Here is a 22,141-nt window from a genome sequence, read left to right as displayed (position 1 = left end):
AAAGAGAAAAGAAAAATTTTAGTAAAACCCAAAAAAAAAAAAAAAAAAAAAAAAAAAAAAAAGCATTAGACTGTATGAAAGGCAAGTGAAAAAAGGGGTCTTACTGAACTAATACCAATATTGAAGAAATATAATATATATCCACATCTCTTATTCCCATGGATTCCTAAAGGTTCAAACTTTGTCTACTTGAGTGAAGTTGTCTTAGGCACCCTTAGACTGAGACCTTGGTAGTGAAAGACATCCCTATGATGGATTCAGAATAATCACCTATTTATGCATTATTTCCCTAGTCTATTTCTCATGATCAGGGCCACAAGAACAGGGAGCCTTTATTCTGTATTCTAACCGCTTTGCCCACTAGAAAAATTAAATGAATGGTGGGTGATAGAATTGGAAAGCAAATGCCTCGGAGGGCATTTCTATCTTTTCCTATCGCCTGTCTTCATATGATGAGTGGGAGAAATAAGAGAATCAGTTTCCTTTAACAGTCCTCCAGATATTTGTGCTTCATCTGTTTTAAGCTCTAATATACTTAGGGTAGTAGTTAAGCATGCTTGCATAAATTTGCAAATGTGTTTTAATTCACAATAAACTATGTATTTTCAGATTTATTCATAAGTACCTTGATTAATTTGTTTTGTTCTATCATTTAGAAGAATAAAATGGCAGCCTGATCTGTGTCAGTATGATGCATCTTTTCCTTCTAACAAATGTACCAAAACATGCATCATCATAGGAAAAGGGTAATGCAAGGAAGGGTGCAGTTTTCCCAGGAAGTGGCCTATCAGGCAGCATTCACCATTCCGAGTAATGACACTATCTGTGAAAACCCAAAGGGTATAATTGCTGTATAATTGTAAACCACACATATAGTGATGCAGGTAGCAAGATGCTGCAGTGTGGTTTAATAGCAAAGGAGGGTGTACTATAACTATAATTTAGTGCTATTTACTGTATGTCTATATGTGTGTGTGAGAAAGAGAGAAAGAGAGGGAGAGAGAATGGAAAATTAAATTTATCTATGGCTTCTTGGTCCTGATAGACATTTTGAACTTGTGATAGTGATATCTTGTGAATAATGAGAAATATAGTCAGTTTGGTGGGTTGTCCTGTCTTATGGCGTTACTATTAGGAAATATCTGTCTATAACAAGCTGCTAAAAGAAGCTTCAAGATTTCCTTATTTTTTAATGTTCATGTGTAGTGATAAGTCTGGTACGAGGTTTGTTCTATGTTGTTATATTAAAACCTCACTTGTTTAAACCAAAAATGGATTAATTCAATATAGAGTATAAGACATTTGAGAATAAGTAACGTAGGGATAAGTACACTTGGAAATTAGTGTCATTGCCGTCATCAGCACCATTGTTACAAATCTTCATTTTCTCCACAATAATAGTCTGACTTCAAATAACAACGAAAATGGAGAAACCCATCCAGTTGCAGTTGGTACATTTAACTTTTAATCAAAAAGCTAACTCCTTTTATGACTTAGGAAAAAGTCACTTAACTCTCTGAAAAGGGTTCCTGAGTAAAAATGAAGCTAAAAATGTCTAGGTCGGTATGTCATCTTCACCTTCAGGTAGTGCTGAGGGCCTGTTGACAATCTAAAAAAGTTTCCTGCAACAGAAACATCACAGAAACTTCTCCCAGAGAAGCAATTACCATGGACAGTGTCAGCTTCAGTAGGGCCACCCTTCTGGTTGCTGTGCTTGCCTTCCCTGGCGCTGAAAGCTTATTACCAAAGTCCTAGCGCATGCAACCCACTCCGACCATATTTGAAAATTTGTTCTTTTTGAATTTGTATTCATAAACAGGTATTCGTGTATCTTTATGCGTTTTCTTCTACCTACTACCGCTCTGCTCAGTCTTAATTTCTGGTCCATTCTGTGTACTTTTGTTCTCTGCCAAAGTCTAGTTCTCCTCTCCTATTTTCTGACTGGCTCCATCTGAGAATCCTGAAGAATTGTGAAAACTGCTTCTTCTTTTGTGCATGGTAAGAATATTGTTTGTGCTTCCATTGCAGCATCACTCAACTATTTTCAGTTATTTATTCATACACCAGATTCCCCAGATATTATACCAGGATGTCAGTGAAATGGGATGTGTTCTAATTTCTATAATGAACTGAATTCTGAGTCTGTTTTAGGCACCAGATCTACAGAGCTATAGGTTTAGAAGCAACTGAGCTCCTGGCTGTGCGTCCTTTTTAAATCTTACAAGAAAAAAAGTTTTTAAATTATTCCATGATATTTAAGTGGAACTTATGTAGCATTTTACAGGAACTCAACCAGACTTTCACTAACTTGTGTTTTGCTTGTTTTTCAGATTTTATTTTTTATCACAGTATATAAACATTACATTTTAATAGATATATGTACGTACACCACATATTTTAATTATTTGTAAACATTACATATATTTATTGGTACAGTTTAGATATACATAATGATCACATTCATCCTATGGAATTTGTATCTGCATATGATCTATCTTAATTCTTAAATTTTCCCACTCTCCTTTGTCCTTTCAACCCTTCTTATTCTCCTTATTACAAAATCTTTGTTATTTTATTTTTCTTTTCCATTGTTTGCCTTTCCTTTTGTTCCTTTTCTCCTCCCCCCTCTCCATTACCCCTTCACATTTGAACTTTTTCTTCTATTTCACATTTACTATTATACAATTTGGTATTTCTTTATACTTTGTTTCTCACACCACAGAAACAAAGTAATATATACACATATTTATCCAATTTATTTTATGTAAGAGTATGGAGTGTAAGTGCTTTCACTTAGCTACAAATGTTTAAAGTTTATCCTTCCTTATGGCTGAGTAGTACTCCATTGTTTTAAGAAAACCCACATCTTCTTTGCCTATTAATCGGTTGATGGGCATTTGGGTTATTTCCAAGATTCCTATTACAAACTGTGTAGTTATGAGCATGAGTGTACATACATCATTGCGGTATGATGCTTTTAATTCTTCTTTTATTAAATCCCCTTCCCCCTCTGCTCCCTCTCTCCATCTCTTGGTCCTCTTCCTTTTTGCAAAAGCTCTAAATCCTAATTTCTTATTATCTATATTTCATATTGCTCTTTACTTATATTTTGGATTTCTCATATGAAAGAAACCATGAGATATTTAAGATTGTGTGTTTGAATTATTTTCCTTAACATTATGATCTCAAGGTGTATCTATTTTCATACAAATGTTTTGAGTTCATCATACTTTATGGTAGATTAGCATTTTAATTCTGTGTGACTGTCACATTTTTTTATCCATTCATCTGTTGGTGGACATAAAGGGCCACTTCCAAGATTCTGTTATTACTGATTGTGCTGCTAAAAGCATGGATATGCATATTTCACCATAACATGATGTTTTAAGTATTTTTGGAAGGTACCTAGAAAGCGAATAGCTTTGTTAAATAGAATTTTAATTTTAACTTTTTGAGAAATCACCATACAGACATATATACTTATATCTATATCATCTATATATTTTTTTTCTATTCCTGTAGTGAACCTTAAGTGATACAGATATTTTTTACCAGGTATAGATCTAGAAACACAGAATTGTAAAGATGAATATCTTTAATGTCTTTAATAGTTCTTAGAGTTGGCTCTCTAATTTGATAAGACATAAACATGCCATGGTCTCTCCTACTAATGTGCAGAGTACTGATGAGTGCATAGTGTGAACTTTGTAAAGTAATATGCAGTTTATATTATTTAGATTATCCTAATTCACCACTCATGAGATTCAAGAAATCCATTAACTCTCTATATAATATTTTATTAGAGTGTGAAATATAATGACCCTGGCTGGTTGCTCAACATCTGTGCACAAACTAGCAAAGAAATATTATCTCTAGACTTGCATAAAATAATCCAAAGCCTACTAAGTATGAACACAATAAAGAAAAATAAGGAGTTCAAGGACTCAAATTCTCACCTACAGTCACACATAGAAGTCAAAAAGTTTCTAAGTGCGTGCTGAAAGGGAATCTTCTCTCCTTTAATCATGGAACTGTGATTTTAGCAGCCCATACAGAGGCCTTAATAATTCAATGGGCTGATGCAGCATATGTTTAGCTCTCAGCCTCCAAGAGTAAAATGAAACTAAGGATACTGGTCAGAAAAGAATGGGACTCTAAATTGGAGTGGAGATGTTTGAGAGAGTTTGAAGGGCTGAGGATATCAAACTCCTAAATTCTAATTAGAATATTCTTCCAGGAGTGGGATTTCTCCACCCACAGTGAGGAAGCATCCCCAACCCCACACCCTGTGATGCTGGCCTCTGCTCCTATACCTGAGGAAACTAATCCTGCATTACCTGATGCAATTGTCAAGCATGAGAATGTTGACACTCCTCAGGACTCACCATCAAAAGGTTCCTAAAAGTGAGGTACACACTGTGACCTCTGACTAGGCCCTGCTCTACTCCCAAAGAACTTCTTACATTTTGGAACTCTTGTAAGCAGAGGTTTGGGAAACAAGAGAATGCATGCTAGGAGTATGGGATGAGGTAATCAAAAACACAATTGAATAAGTTGAGTTTGTTAATGTGGAGCTATTAAGGAGAGATTCTGAATTGAATGTTGTAGTTCACGGTGTTATGAAAAAGGTGTTAATAGTCTATTTAGTTTATTGCTTTTAGTAATAGCTTATTGAGATAGAGATGATTGATTTTCCTTAATTTCCTGTTGATGAGAGGATTCAAAGGCTTAGGAAAATGGGAATGCTGGAGTGGATATGGCACATTAAACCTCATCCTTCACACAGGGATGACTCAGAAAACATACCCTTCACTTTAAGAAACAATTGTGGGGGCAATTCCTGAAGTGCCCTGTCATTGCTTTTCTTTGTATGCCAGAGCTTACATGGGGATCACAGTCACTCAATTAGGAAATTTAAGGACACTGTGTTCAATTGGATTCCAGAGTGACAGGGGTCAAGCACTTAACAATCCCAAAGACGAGGTGCATGTATTTACTGTAAAGAACAGCAAAAGCAAAGCGATGAAAGAAATGGTTTGACATGTGTAGACCTGTGGCATTGGCTGAGTCCCAAAAGTGAAATAGTCAGAAAGCTCACCAATGTCTTTTACTAGATTTGTATAGTCAGAAAAATGTCAGGGAATGCTCTTTGGCCTTCCATCTTCCATCATGTGCATAGAGCCTCATGGGGTGCACCATATGACCAGATGGGAGAGGAAGAAGAGCCTAGGGCCTGGCTTACAGATAATTCTGCACATTTTACAGACACCACCTAAAAATGGACTATGGCCATTTTGCATGACCTCGCTGAAGGACAGTGGTGAAGGGAAATCTTCATAGTTGGCAGAACTTTGGGAAGTGCTCCTCTCTATACATTTTGCTTGGAAGAAAAAAGTGGCCAGATACGTAACTATATACTGATTCATGGGCTGCAGCCAGTGATCTCCCAGAAAGTCAGGGACTTGGTAGGAACATGACTCTGAAATTGGTGACAACGAGATATGGGAAAGAGGTAGGTGGATAGTCCTCTTCATATCAGTGAAAGATGTGAAGATATTTGTGCTCTATGAAATACTCACTGAAAGGTGAACTCAGTAGAAGAGGACTTTAATAATCCAGTAGATAAGATAATACATTCTATGAACAGCAGTAGACATTTTTCTCCAGTTACCCATGTCATTGTCCAATGGGCTCACGAACAAAGTGGCAATGGTGGCAGGAACGGAGGTTGGACTTGAGCTCAGCAACACGGACTTTATTTCACTAAGGCTGATCTGGCTACAGCCACTGCTGAACACCCCACGTGCCAAGAGCAGAGACTAACAATAAGTCCTGGCTATGGCAGCATTCCCTGTGACTTCATGGCAAGTCGATTATATTGTCCCACCTCCATTATGGAAAGGGCACAGCTTTGTCCTTACTGACAGAGACACTTATCCCAGGTATGGATTTTCCTTGCCTGCGCTAATGCTTCAGTCAAATGTCATCCATGCATGTTCAGAATGCCCTGTTCGTTATCATGGCATCGCACATAGTTTTTATTCTGGCCAAGGCACACATTTTATGGCCAAAGAATTGAGACAATAGGCTCTTGCTTATGGTAGTCTCAGGTTTTACCATGTTTGTCACCATTCAGAAGCAGCTGTACTGATAAAAAGGTGGAATGGCCTTTTGACGATGCAGTTGCAGCACCAGGTAGGTGGCGATGCCTTGCAGGGCTGAACGATATTCTTTAAAAGACAGTATGTGCTTTGAATCAGCATGGACTGTATGGTACCCTGACTCCCGCAGCCACAATTCACACATCCAGGAATCAAGGGGTGGAAGCGGGAATGGTTCCACTTGTCGTTACCCTTATGGACCCACTAGCAAAATTACTATTTCCTATTCCCATAAACTCATCCTCTGTCAGCCTAGAAGCCTTAGTTTCAGAGGAAAGAAGGCTTGTGCCAAGACTACCAGGAAGCAGAACAATCTTTCCATTGATCCTGGAAGGTAAGACTTCCACCTGTTCTTTTGGGATTCTCATGCCTCTGAGTAAACCAGCTTTAGAGAGAGTTATAGTGTTAGCAAGGATGATTGACCCAGACATTCCACAACGGAGGGACGGAAACATACATTTGGAATTCGGGAGATCCCTTATGGCGTCTCCTAACATTTTGCCCTGTTATTAAGGTCAATGGGAAACTATAACAATCCAGCCCAAGCAGGATGACAAATTGGGCAGCATGTTCAGGAAATGAAGAAATGTCATCCCACCAGGAAATGAACCAACAAATACTGCGGTGCTTGGTGAAGACCTAGGGAATACAGAATGAGTAGTAGAAATAGGTAGTTATAAATATCAGCTGCAACTATATGACTAGTGACAGAAATGAGGATCGTAATTGTAATATGTTTATATAGATATGAAATACTATTTATATTAAATCTGTTCCTCTTGTGAACCCTGACTGATACAAGTTTTTATAGGTGAATTGCTCCATCTCCCCTCAAATATAATGTTTATATAAAAATACAAGTATATCTGATTCCTAGAACAATGTAATATTAGGAATAAACTTCTATTTTAGTTTACTTTATCTTATTTTACTTACTTGTGGTGATTACAATTGAACCTAAGACCTCAGACATACTTTAAAAAAAGCACTTTACCAGTGAGCTACATCCTTGGGTTTCCAAAAAACTTTTTAATTTAGGAATTCAACTTACTGTAGGTGACACTTGGGTTTCTTAAGGATCTGTGAAACATTAAACTGAGTTCAGAATACTTTTTTGTTAAGGTGCACATTTTTGTTTCTTTGAGAACAGCAAGTACATTTATCAGATTCTAGAACATCTATTCACATCAAAAGAGGAAAGGGATGAATATTTATAGACATGTTACCGACATTAACTACAGACTGGAAACAACCCCAAAATGCCCATCAAATGGACCAACAAAGTGAGGTACATATACACAACAAAATTGTATTCAACAATCCAAAGGAACTAATTATAGACACATAGAATAACATAGACAAACCTCAAAAACATGTACATGAAATAAATTTAAAAAAATGACTAAATAGTTTATGGTTCTATTTACAATCAATCAAAAATTACAAAAATATAAAGATATACAGTGTATCATGTTGCTTGGGATTTTGATAATGTATACATTCACTGCAAATACATTTCTGAAATTCACCCAGAAGTATATATACAGTACTTTATACGGCAATGAAAACAGTTTGTCAATTTTACCTTTATAAAGCAGTTAAGAAAAGTATTATAAGATCCAGAACTGTGAAGTATATTACCTCACTTATACATTCTAATTGGATTAAAGAGCTACAAAGTATTTAATACTAATAGATTTGACAAAATTTGTAAATTAATATCTATGTCAATAAGGAAGTGAAACAAAATCATCACTTAAAATATCACTATGAGTCTATGGAAAATGGGAAATAACGATATCAAAGAGCATAGTAAACACTTAAACACTTTAAAGGCACACATAACTTATTACAGTGTAATAAAATCTATGCACAATTTAGCAAAAGATTTACAAGTACAGAAGTCAGGATTTAGATTTGGTTAAAAACAGTTTGATTCGGGACATTCAGAGTCTTTAATAATAATGTTACATTAATGATGTCTATGTGCCAGGTGCTGTAGTATAAACACTAAGTGTACTATTCTGTTTAGTCCCTAAAATAACACTGTACATTCTATTCTCATAGGTTAAGTCTTCAGAACTTGAGTTTCAAACTTTATTGGTCACAATTTTATGAAAAAACAGCTGTTTGACTCTAAAGTCCCTGAACAAATCTTACTTTCCTTAAGCTACTTATTTCTTTGTTTCTTTCTATAATAAACCCTATGTATAACATGAATACTGTCTTTTTATGAAATTACACAGACATGCATGTATACACAAACCATCAGGTGGGGAGCAGGGAGAGCTGCATGTCCCGGGGAGAAGCAACAGAATGATCACTGAGGCCTGAATTCACATTTGTCAGACATTCATTACTAATATCAGGTACCACCAGCCAAGCTTTGCTTGAACTCCTTCTTTCACACAATGGTCCCCCAATAGGCCAATCTCCCACCCACTTTTGATTTTAAAAAGCTAAGATCTTTCAAAAAGACAGTTAAATTAGGTTCCTCTCCAAGAAACCAGGACTAAGGCAGAGGTAGGAGGGTGAGGCATGGCTGTTGGTGGCTGTAAACATTTTACTTCAGGTCCAACAAATACTCATTTCTACCCACTAGGCAGGGATATCTTTACATGTGATCCTTTTTTGTCAGATTTAAGTCAGTTACTGGGTAAAACAAGACACCTGATCTCCGGTGGACAGGTCACCTGATCAAAGTGAATCAGAGCCTAGAAATTAAACAGGGTAACTATCAAAATAAAGCATCTACCGGTGCAAATTCCTTAACAATATTTTAAAATAGAAAGAGCCAGATAAAATTGTCTGCAGAAATACTAGGCCGTTTCTGTCCCTCCATTTTGCTAATGAAATCTCACCCTCAGGCTGAAAGTAGTCTCATTTAAAAGGCAGCAGTATTTCAATGGTTATAAATAACATTAGTTGTACTTGTCAATGATCCATGCTGGCCCAAAGTACCATTATTCTGAAAACATTACCGTCACCAGTCAGACACATAGAAAGAGAAGATCAAAACAAACTTGGAGTTAAATGTGTAATTTTAGGGCAACTTTTTATATTAACGCATTACTTGTGCTTTCTGATAAATTTCCCTTTTGGAACTGTTCAAAGAATATGAGCTTTCCTAATTAATAACTGCTTCTCCTTAAAATTCTTTAATGTCCAGAATGAGATGATCATGTTTCAAATAAATTAAGTACCTTTATTTTGCCTTGCAGTGAGTTTGAAGCTAACACAATGAAGGGGAAAATGTCATTATTTGAGCTGCAATTAGGGTACCATTTAAAGTTGTGACAGTTTAAAGTACATGTAATCGCAGGACAATTAGTAGATAATTATGCTGTTACTGCTTAAATTCATGTCTGCATTGAGCAAAGATCCCAAATTTCAGCCTGTGACAATTTAGGTGAATTATTTATTTTCATTGAATAACTATTGAGGAAAGCAAATGAAGCTGGAACAAAACGTCATCTATTTACCAGACAGAGTTAAGCATAATAGTCAGATAGACGATCTGCTAAATAGGTGAAGGTCCATTTGAAAAAGATTATTTACATAACTATTCTTTCGGAAAACAATTACTTGATAAGAGACCTTTCTAAATGATGTTTTAAATTATAGCTTGACAGTTTTATTATAAAAAACTGAGTTTGCATGGCCAATATAGCATCGATCCTGCACCTTTTTAACCCATACTGCATTACTTTCCAAACCTATAGTATCTTCTTTCTGTGAGGTGTGCTTGCAACTGGATTTCCCGAGGGCTTAAATGATTGCTTATTTACAGTGGCTGATGAAAATTTGTTGAGAAACTGGAGTGCATATCCACTGCCCCTGTCGTTATATCTCTAGCATTGGCTTCATTACCTTGTGCTGTCAGAAAATCTATGCGTTCTTAGCTTCATGGAATTTCCAGCCTGGTGAAGTCTAAGACATTTGATTTCAAGGGAGAATTTGTTCTTAACATGTGCTTAATGCATCCCTAGTATGTTTTAGATACTGGAGTGGACACTTTCTCATACTACATGTAGGATTCACAAATGTCCGGGGGCAGTTTCCAACCATTTATTGATTGACTGATTGTGTGCCTGACTTAGAGGCTTAGCGAGGCATAGCAGGGATCAGTGGAAAGCCCAGTGCCTTTGATTCTGACTGACTTGGAATTCTTGTTCTGATTCCATATGTGCTCTGTTCTTTACACCGACGATTATGACATTTAATGAAGTTAATATTAGGTCCAGAAAATCATCTATTCACAGTGCTCAGTACAGAGCTTGAGTCACGGTAGGAATTCAACAAGTTGTGGATATTTTATATTAATGTTATTTTCTTATGGACAAGTGAATTTTTAAATCATACTGATGACTGATGAGCTTGCTGCTCAAGACCAAAATGTCAGGTGAAATTACAATAATGTCTCTTACACTTACTGTCAGAATCCAAGGCTAGTGCAAGTTTATAGTCATGAGTTTCTCACATTAGTCGAACACACACACAAATGCTCTAATATACAAATATTTATCAGCAGAAATAAGGAACATCTAATTTTGGACAACTATCAAAAGAAGCACACTAGATTTCACTTTCTAATCCAATATTGTCAGAAAAACATACATTTGGTCCCTTTAGCAGATTCTTAATATTTATTATTGCTTGAAAGTCTTTGTTTCTGTCTCTTTCTTTGCAGATGTAGGACAAGCTATAAATTGCACATATAATCAAATAAATATATTGTTGCACAATTTCAATGACAGCAACAAAACCATCGACAGCATAACAATAATCACCATTCCAAAAAAGCAACATATACAGGTATATATCTGCACTATATATATATATATATATGTATAGATTTTATGCATTTATATTCTATTTGTAATTTTTCCAAGGAAACATCATGTTTTGGAAGAGTGAAAATACACTACTAGATGAAACCTAGATAGGGTGGTAAAAAATGGCTTGACAGAGGATTTCACCTTAAATCTGAGATTTACAGCAAAAAGGAACTAACTTATTGAAAAGAGAAAAGTAGCAGTTCTGAGGATAAAATATGTTGGTGACAACCATTATTGTGTAGATGGAGTTTATTTAAAATAGAAGTATTTCTAGAACAGAAAAAGGAGGGAGATATGTGATTGAACCTGAAAATAGAAAAAATGCTTAATTTTAATTTTCTTTTGTATTTTTATTCCTTTCTCCTGCATCACTTTTCCATCTAGAGTTCTATTCCAACAGTTTTGAGCTGTTTCTCATGTAATTTTAAATTAACTTTTTAAGATTTGCATTTTGCTTTTATGTTTTTGAGACAGGGTCTCATGCAATGCAGTTCAGGCTGGCCTTGAACTCACTATGCAGCCCACACTGGCCTCTAACTCACAGTGATCCTCCTGCCTCAGCCTCCTGAGTGCTGGGATTGCAGGTGTGTGCCACCACACCTGCCTGTGTATTTCACTTCTTTGATTTGTTTCCCTCAAGATTCTCCTATTTTTATATATTATTTATTTTTACACCTCCCTTTAAGTACTACTGTAAGTATTTACAATTTTCTATTGTTTTTGAGCGTATGTTTTTTTTTTGGAATTATTCTTTCTGTCCAGAGTTAATTTTTAAATCTATTTATTTATTTATTTATCTATCTATCTATTTATTTATTTATTTTTCTAGTACTGGACATTGAACCCAGAGCACAGGATTAATTTTTGAAATTATATTTTATTTGGCAGCTCTAAAATATCAAAATATATTAAGAACCAAATTTTTATTTGTCTGCACGTCATATGCTTTTATCTTCATTTACCATTCCTTAACAGTTTTCCGAAAATATTTTTAAATGCATGCCATCTTAGATTTTTTTCACTTCTTACTTTTCTCTGAATAGGCTCAGTACCATTTTACCTTAGTTATTAATTGTTTAATATCTAGTGTTATTTTTTTCATAAATTCTTCATATCCTTCACTCTTAATAATATGAATACCTAGCTAAAGGCTTAGAAATAGATCATAAAAGCACTTTGTTCGCTAGGGATTTAGCTCAGTGGTGCCTCTCAAGCGCAAAGACCCAGCTTCGATGCCAGGTACAGAAAAAGAAAGCTTTGCAAGTCTTATTTCTTTTATGTTTGTTTGATTTTAATTTAGAAATTTACTGGTACTTTTTAATGCTTTCTTTTTTATTTATTTTTTATTGAGTTTATCAGTACAGTTTAGGTATACAGTACAGTTACGTTCATTATTGGGATCTTGTACCTTCACGTGGACAGGTCTTAGTTCTCATTTTCCTCCTTGTCCCTGCCCTCCCTTCACCCCCTCCTTTCTTGCAGGTAGTCAACAGAAGAAAAACGTCTCTTTTTAGTTCCTGTAAAGCAGCAGAGATATTCTTAGAACTTATACGGTGTAGGGGAAGAAATATCAGTTGAGAAGCGTAAAAAAAGACAAACTGCACGTCCCAATAAGGATAATATCCACATGCATATACAACTTTAATTGATTTGAAACCAATTTCAATATTTATTTGTGACTATGCAGGGGATAGGATAGATATGTTCATTAGATCATTAGTTTTTTTAAAACCTCTACTTTTTTGTTTTTTTTTCTTTAACAATAGTATTTTACAAAAGAATGTGTAAAATATTAATAGAAAAAATTATACAATGGAGCTTTTTGTTTTTCTGATGTTATTAAAAACAATTTCTCTAAAGTAAAATTTTGACATAAATATATTAAATTCATTTTATTGGTCATTTAAGATTTAATGCTTTGTTTGAATCTTTTACTTTTGTGGAATTGATTTTTACAGTAGTGTTTTCTCAAAACCCTAGCTAACTTCACCTTCAATCATTTGAAAAGACACTTTCTAATGCTGATTTAACATGTTATCATTATCAGGGTCTGACTCAATTCATAATATAATTGGAATTGCAACCAAACATATATTAACAGCTTTTTCTTTTCACTCTGCTAGAGATGGAACCCAGTGTTTGACAATACTATGCAACTGTTATGTTCATGAGCTATCCATCCCTCACCCTACTTTAATTTTGATATTGGAACCATATGTTTAAGTATATGTGCATGTACGTATATATCTTGTAATTTTACCCTACACCTGGTATATGGTAAATCCCTTTCCTCCTCATTATTTCTTTTGTTTAATCACCACTCTGCAAAGCTTATTTATATGTTTTAGTTCAGACAAATGAATTTATCAGTTTGACAGGAGAAGATGTAAGGGACTTTTTTTTGAGGGTGGATTTACTATTTTCATTGCACAATCTTTAAGTTTTTATACTAATATTCCTTCCTGTCTATTAAATCAAGTCTCTTCTAAAGATTTTTACAACAGAAAAATTAGCTAAATGTGTCAGGACTATGGAAAATGTGTTAAACGAGAAAGGAAGAATTTGGAACATGACAACTTCTGGATAGAAAGTGTTATATTAGGAGAACATTTTCCCAGTAAATATTAGGAGCACCAATAACTTAATAACTTTCTTTTTATTTACAAAGTAATTCATGAAGAATAAAATGCATGGATCTCTCATTTGTAGCTTTGAAATCTCTAAAATTTAGTAACTTTTTCTTTCCTCTCACTGACCCTAAATAAAAGACACAAGGGTATATATGACTGGGTAAGGAGAAAGCAAAAGAAAGCTATTTAACGGGTAATGGCTTTTACCTGTTTAGGTGCAGAAAGAAATGTTTCTGTAGAAGTGGATCGAGGAAGCTTTCTTGGTCCCTTTTACCCCCTTTCTACAACTCCCTCCTATCTTCTGACATCCACGTATTATTAATATGTTTGTAAATATCTTGTTTTTGTCAGACTTTATTTGTCCAGATGGTAGGGATATGTGCAAATTTATACATTATCATTTCATAAATATTTACAAAATATTTTTTCTAACATTTTATAGACATTTCATTGAATCTATAAAGTTGGAAAACATTGACATATTCACCACATCAAGTGTTAAAATCTATGAAAATGGAATATACATCTTTATTTTTTCTCTCAGAATGTTCTACTTTTTCACATGCAGATATTGTGCATAGTTTTGTCAAATCGATAGGTAAGCACCTGAGTTTTGGTGCTGTGCAAATGTAACACAAAATAGTCACTTCGGGTTCCAGTGGTTCATTTTGATATATAGAAAAGATATTAACTTCTGTATTTGAACCTCATCTCCTGATATATCAGAATATTCTTATTAAAGCATTTATGGATTCTTCAAGATTTCCAGCATGGCAAACCATCTGCTGGACATAGCACTTTGATTCCTTTCATTCCAATTTGTATACCATCAGCATTTCTGGGCTATTTGTATTAGCTGTGAATGAACAGTGTGACATTAAATAAAATGGTAAGAGAGAACATCTTTTCTAACATATTGGTAAGGCACTCAGTTTCTCAATAAGGGATATTTTATCAGATTATTTTGGATGTTCTTTACTAGGCTTAAAAAACTCTATTCCTAAATTGTGGGTAGATATTACTAGTATATATATATATTGGATTGTGTCAAACATTTCTCTACTTCATATTGATTTGATCACCTGGATTTTTCTACTTTAGCCTATTCATTGACTGATTACAAAAACTTCCTTGCAGGTATGAGGTCAAATCTTATATTTGTGCAATACAAAAATAGGCCATCAGGACCAAAGCCATTGGCTTTCCTAGTTTTACATTAAAATCACAGAAAGTACTAGGTGTGGCTGCAGCTCAGCGCTTAGCATGCTTTAATTGAATCCTACAAAATTAATAAGGTATTTATTTTTGACTAGTTCAAATACTTAAAAAATTCTTTCAAGACTCCTTTGACCCGTGTTTAGAATTGTTCTCTTTAATCTCCATAAATCTGTTTGTATTCTTCTAACTCTATGTAAATAATATTTAGCCTGATTCTTTCTAATGACAATATACTCAATATGACTCCTGTCATTTAGGGATATTGAGATGTGCTTCATAACTCGGCTTGTGCTCCACATTGGTGAATGTTCTATGAAAGCTGGACTTTAATATGTCTCTTGCTGGTTTGGCATGGAGAATTATGTAACTGTCAATTAGATTAATGATAGCTCCATCCAGTTCAACTGCACCCAGCAGTTTGCTAGCTCGTTCTTTCAATTACTGACTGAAGGGGTCTCAAGTCTTCAGGAAAATAGTCAATTTTATTTCCTTTTCCATTTAGTTATATCTTTTTTTCTGCACATATTTCAGCAAACTGTTGTTTGGAAAATACATATTAAAAATTATGTCTTCTTGGAAAATAAACGATTTCTTCTTTATACAGTTTTCTGCTTTATCCTCAATGATTCATTTCTTAAGTCTCCTTTGCCTGAAATCAATACAAATATTTCAGGGTTTTTTGAGTAATGGCTTATTTCATATTTCTTATCTCAGTCTTTGTTTTTATTTTGTTTATTTGTAGACAAATATAGTTGGGTCTGGTTTCTAATCTACTTAGTCTCAGTTTTTGGTGGTTTTTTTGTTTTGTTTTGTTTTTTGTTTTTTTGAGACAGGGTCTCACTGTGTAGTTGAGACTGACCTGGAACTCACTATGTAGTCCAGGCTGGCCTCAGACTCACAGTGATCCTCCTGCCTCAGCCTCCCAAGTGCTGGAATTACAGGCATGAGCCACCACACCTGGCCTCAAATTCAGTCTTTTAATGAATAGTTTTAGATCATTCACGTTTAACATGATTATTAATGAAGTTAAATTAATATCCAACGTATCTATAACTCTTTCTTAGTTGTCATTAATATCTAAAATATCTATAACTATTTCTAACTTGTGTATGATTGCTATTTATAACAGTCTGTGATAGTTTCTTATTAATAACTAACATGTCTATAACTCTTCTTAATACTTAATGTCTATAGCTACTATTCACTTTCTTCTTTTTATTCTTTTCTATGTTCTCTGATTTTAATTGTGCATTTAACGTAATTGCATTTATCTTCTATTTTGAAATACATTATAGTTTTATAGTTATTTTTACACTGTATTTAGGAAAGTGTTTTGAAGTCATCAATCCATTTTAAAACATATTTGACCTTCAAATAATACTTTGGTATTTATGCAATACAGGTAAATTACTTATAAAATTCTGGAGCAATTTTCAAATCATACCTTATGTACTTATGTAGTAGTATAAGTAGGATTCTTATAATACTATAATTCCAACTGTTTTCTCCCACTAAGTGTATCATTACTCTTATCCATGTCATTTATTCATAAACTATTGATAAAGTATATTATTCAATATGTTCTTGCTAGTTTTACCTTTAAAGGTAGTTACATTTTAGAATATATAATGATAATAATGATAAATAAGAGATATTTTTCTTTACTGACATAGTTTTGTTATATATGTAGAGTTGAGTTTCTGACATAGTTTAATGTCTCCTTGTTTCTCTTTTAGTATTTGTCACAGGGAAGACTACTGGTGATTATTTCCTTCTGCTTGTGTTTATATGTTATAAACTTTAATGGTTTTTTCCAAAACAGATACTGTAAACACTATCCACATCTCTTGCTTTTACTTTATGAAGTTTGCATACAACCTATTAAATTGGAGTTTAGGCTAGTTACCATGCTTGGCATCCTCTGGGCTTCTTAGATCTATATTTTGATGCCTGTCATTAATTTTGGACTGCTATGAACCATTCTCATTACAAATAGTTTTGCTGTTCCATATATTCATTCTTGTGGCATTCCAACAAAATATGATAGAGTTTGCAAAGTTAATTCCATTTCTTAGATGTTTTCTTCCTTTTGATTTCCTTTTTTCTTTAATCCTATTATTCTTTTTTGCATTTCACTTGAGGAAGTTTCTATTTACCTATGGTCAAGCTCACTTACTCTTGGCTATGACCATTATGCTATGGAACCTATCAAAGGCATTCTTTATTTCTGTTATAGCACTTAGAAATTCCCTTTGACCTTTAGAATTTTCATTCCTCTGCTTATATTATTCATCTGCTCTTTCTTGTTGTCAATCCACAGTAGGGCCCTTTATTTACTAATCCTGGATATTTTTAGCACTCTGTTTATTAATTCAAATATTGATGAAATAGTTGACAGTTGAATCGACTTCTCTTTGGTTTTTTGTTTGTTTTTACTTTTCTTAGTATTTGTGGTTCATAACGGTTACATTGGATCATGTTAATAACACATTTCAATTTCCTTCCTTTTACCCCTCGTGTTAAAGCCTTGTTTTTCCAGCATCAGATTCATTTACTTATCTTTTATGATATTATAAAGTGAATCATCATATACACAAATCGAAAAACAGACTAATAGGCCAAAAAACATATAAAATATGCAACCAATGTTACTGTCAAGTTATGCTTTTAGATACACTACTAGCACTGATTTATAACGCCTTTTTTGCATGTTATCTGTCTCACACACACACACACACACACACACACACACACACACACACTCATATTTTTCCCATACAAGATAAACCATGCAATACTTAACTTTATGTGTCTGAGTTACTTCACTTAACATTATAGTCTTAAGGTGCATGTATTTTCCTAAAAATGACTCAGATTCATCATTTTTCATGATAGAGTAAAGCTCCGATGTATGCAAATACTGCATTTTTATCCTTTTTATCCTTTCATCTGTGGATGAACATATAGGCAGTTTCCATGATTGAGCTACTATGTATTGTGCTGCTAAAAGCATGGATATGCATAATACATTACTGTGGTATGATGGCTTTAGATAACTAGAAGGAGAAAGCTGGGTTAAATGGAATTTCTATTTTCAGTTTTTTGAGAAATCTGCATACTGATTTCCATACTGGTTCTATCAGTTTACAGTTCCAACAACAATGGAAAAAGTATCCTTTCTGCCCCTAGCCTCACATGTATTTGCTATTAGTTGGTTTCCTGATTGCAGTCATTGTTTCTGCTTCTATTATTTAGTTTGTCTCCTGTATTTTTTCATCTTTAGAATTTCTACTTTTTGTGCAAAGCCAGTTACGATGCTTTTGGTCACAGAAATTGAGATATATAAGTCTTTAGTAAGAAGTGTTCTGTAAGTCTAGTTGGAGTTCCCTATATTTCAAAGTCTCAGAGCCTCAGAATTCTTTCAGTATCTTTGTTTGTGTCTCCCTTGCTGGATTTGGGTTTCTCTGAGCTCTTTCTCACACCAAAGTTTGTATTGTGAAAATTTTTCAGCTGTAATCTACGGCTTTTATACTAGAGCCTTAAGAAGGAAAAAATTCAGAAAGAAAATCACTCTACAACATCATAAAAATCTTAGTTTTCAGTAGACTTGTGTTCTGATATGTGATTTTCACAATTATTTATTATATTTTTTCACCACAAGTAAGGCAGGAAGGCTACTATAGTTTATCATGGTAGAAGTGCTCTCTCAAGGGATCAGGGATGTAGTTCAGCGGTGCCACACCTGCCTCACAAGCACAAGGTTCTGAATTTGATCCCTCGAAGAAATGCCCTTCTCAAGCTAGAAAAAAGCTCTAATAAAGACTTTCCCTGGGAGAATAGTGTTTTATTGTAAAAAGTGCTCAGGGAATATTTCAGAATTGTATTTTTATTCCCTTGCTAGAGGTAAAAGGAACTTTTGGCTAATTATGAAGAGGAATTAAGTTTCTAGAGGTAAACTCTGGAAAAAAATGGGGGCTATCCTAAAACTGTATCTCCCGTGAGTTTTTCAGTCCCATCCCAATCTACATTCAGCCTCCAACTGATATGGAAAACGATCCTTTAAGTGTTCATAGCAGCTTATTGCTCCAGGAAATTTTCTTTTCAGTTAGCTGTGACTCCTCGGATTTAAGGTATCAGTTTCCTCCACATTCTCAGTTCTGTGATCACTGTAGGGAAGTCATTGATGTTTTTTATTTGTTTAGGTTTTTTTTCTTGTTTTAAAAATGGTAGCAGTAACTCTCAAACTCTTGACATGGTAAAACTGAAACAAAAAGTATTTAAACTTGTGTTGATTTACAAAATAACAGTTTATTATTTGTTCACCACAAGGTTAATGGGTATACGCAGAACTAGGATTTATTAGTGACGGGAATGGTGTTTTCTTTATTTGATGCCCCAAGAAGTTCTTACACTTTTCTAAGTGATACTTGGAAACATAACTGATACCCCAAGCAAAAGAGCAAAGGATATTATCTAAGGGAATTATAGTTCAAATAAAACCAATCAAAATGTTGTAAAATTAAACTACTTCATATTCACACCTCATGTAGATAAGTGCACAACAGAAATAATTGGTCAAAAATGATGACCTTGTGGTGAGTGTACATCTTTAGTTTTTTATTTTGTTTTTGCACATAAGATATGTTGTATACATAACATGATGATTAGGTGCAGGACTACATTTCTCTGGGTACTCATATAACTCGTCTTTTGTCCTTTTTCACTACTTTTATCATGAAATTGTTCTTATATGTAAGCAAAAGTAAGAAATTTCTTCCTTTCTAATCAGAGCCTAGTTATGACCTTGGTAATGATTAAAAGATTTACACATGGCCTAAGCCTAATTATTGGTTATGGTCCTGAAAAGGAGCACTCCCTTCTGTGTAGCAAAGTTTTGTAGGAAAAAAAAAATTAAACTGTATAAGGAAAGTGAAAGATATTCGTGCTTCTACAGGGCAATGGCTTCTCTGAAACTCAAGCAGAGCCAAGTGACAAAGCAAGACAAATCTGATGACAGAATGACTTATATCTGTTGTCCCCGAGGCCTCTAGAAAATTTACTTATATGAATCCATGAAGTCTCTATAGTGAATAAGCAAATTTGAGTAGGGATTTTGTAGCTAATAAGTATTCAGAATTTGCACCTGTCTGTGGACCTTGGAGACAATCCCCAAAAGTAAGTTTTTTGTTTTTTTTAACAAAATTACTTTTGGAACTGCACAATATTTTTTCATAAAATGAATATTACAAGGCCTCTACCTTCTATATGTTCTTAGAAAGACTCAGCTAAAATAAGGACGGCCCCTTCACTGGGGACAGGAATGATATTCAAAAGAAGCAACAGTGTAGTCCAATAGAATGGCTTTGCAAATAAAATTTAAACCAGTGCTAAATGGATGGAAAATATGTTTATTGCATTAACAAATTTATAAATATATTAATATAATTCATTAAGGATTATTTTATTTTCCATCTGTACTATACAGGCATTCATTTTAAAAGGGTTGTGTCATGTAGTAAGTAATAGTATTTGTGCTATCTCATTAATCATTAAATCAGGCTGTTCCCCCTTTACAGGCAATTCACTGAAGTTAGAGCTATTCGGCAACTTACCAAAGGACCTGAGGAAGACATTCAAAGCCTTTTTTGGATGACTCCTTTCATGGTGTCATGTAGAAATAACATTTTCATTTTAATGTCAAAGGTGGTGAACTAATGGACCAGAAAATTGTGAGCACTCCTAGCAGTGAATTTTTGTTCACCATAGTCCTACCTAAATGACTTTAGTTAGTAACTGCAGGTTTTGCTTGTATCTGCTATCTTTTCTTTTGGATTCATTGCCTCCATCACCAAAAGTTGTAAAAATAAGTACGTAGACCACTAAAATTAGTTTAATCAAAGGTATGTGTAATAAAATGGGTGCACATTGAGGTGATGCTCTTAAGTGAAATAAACAGGACACACATGCAAATACCGAATAGCTTCTCTAGTGTGAAAGCAAAGGTAAATAAGGACCAGAAGGTGCTAATGGATAATGTGAAATTGGGAGAAAAGGTGCAAAGGGAAAGGGGAAGTGGGAGGGGTAGGGGGAAAGAAAGAACGGAGTGGAATCAATACAAGAAAAAGAAAGAATAGAAACAAAGTCTTTGCAGGTAGGGAGGGGCAGATGGGGTGAAGGGTGGGCAGGGGAAGGGGGAAAAATAAGAACAAAGATGGAAATTATGTAAAGGTGCAAATTTCCAATGATGAATGTCATTACATTGTATACCTTAAATATACCAAAAAATTTATTTAAAAAAGAAACTATGAATAAATATAGGTATGGATAGTGAGTAGGGAGACCACCAAAATAAATAAATGAAGAAAGAAAGAAAGAAAGGAAGGAAGGAAGGAAGGAAGGAAGGAAGGAAGGAAGGAAGAAAGAAAGAAAGAAAGAAAGAAAGAAAGAAAGAAAGAAAGAAAGAAAGAAAGAAAGAAAGAAAGAAAGAAAGAAAGAAAGAAAAGACAGAAAAGGAAGGAGGGAAGGAAGGGAAGGATGGAGAGACAGAGAGGAAAAGAAAAGCAAAAAAGAAAAGAAAGGAAGGAAGGAAGTCAAAAGCCTAAGATTAGTGAAAATAGCGACTTGAAACTAGCGTGGGAGATGTGAAGAGAACGCAGCACCAAGACAAACAGTGATGCTGGGGCGGGGCCACAGCGGGGCCATCCCGGAGCTTCACTTCCATCCCTTCCTTTGGTCCTGCTATTACTTCCTCTCAGCTAAACACACGCCAAAGCAGCATCTGAAGGCACCTGCTGGAGCAGGCCGTGTTTTAGCTCATTCAGGGGTTAGAGCAAAGTAGAGAAGGCAAAGGGGTAGTCATGGAACAGCAAAGGGACAGTGTCCTCTAGGGCCCACGCATTTTTGTAAAATCCAGAGCCTGAACCCATGGATAAGTTATTCACTGTCTTTTACTCATTTCAAATGTACTAAACACACATGCACCCACACGCACACGCACGCACGCGCGCACTCTTTGGTGTCCCACAAATGAAGTTAGTATTCCATTTTAAGAAGTGAGGAAAAATCTGAAGGGTAAACATACTCCCCAAGGAGAATTCAATTCTCACTTTTAGAGAAATCACATTCAGTGTTAATTCATGCTTTTAAAAACTTATGTAAAAACAAAATAAACACTGGTAAACACTTACAGAGAGGAGTACACACATGTAAACATGAAAACATAAAAGCACACGTACAAGTTTTGTTGTAGGTGCAAAAATTAATTATCTTCTGTTTTGTGATTTTGTTAGGCATC

The sequence above is a fragment of the Fukomys damarensis genome, unplaced genomic scaffold (genome assembly GCF_012274545.1).
Source record: "Fukomys damarensis isolate Sample0158 unplaced genomic scaffold, DMR_v1.0_HiC HiC_scaffold_32, whole genome shotgun sequence".
Taxonomy (NCBI): Eukaryota; Metazoa; Chordata; class Mammalia; order Rodentia; family Bathyergidae; genus Fukomys; species Fukomys damarensis.
Note: the sequence above shows the minus strand (reverse complement) of the source record.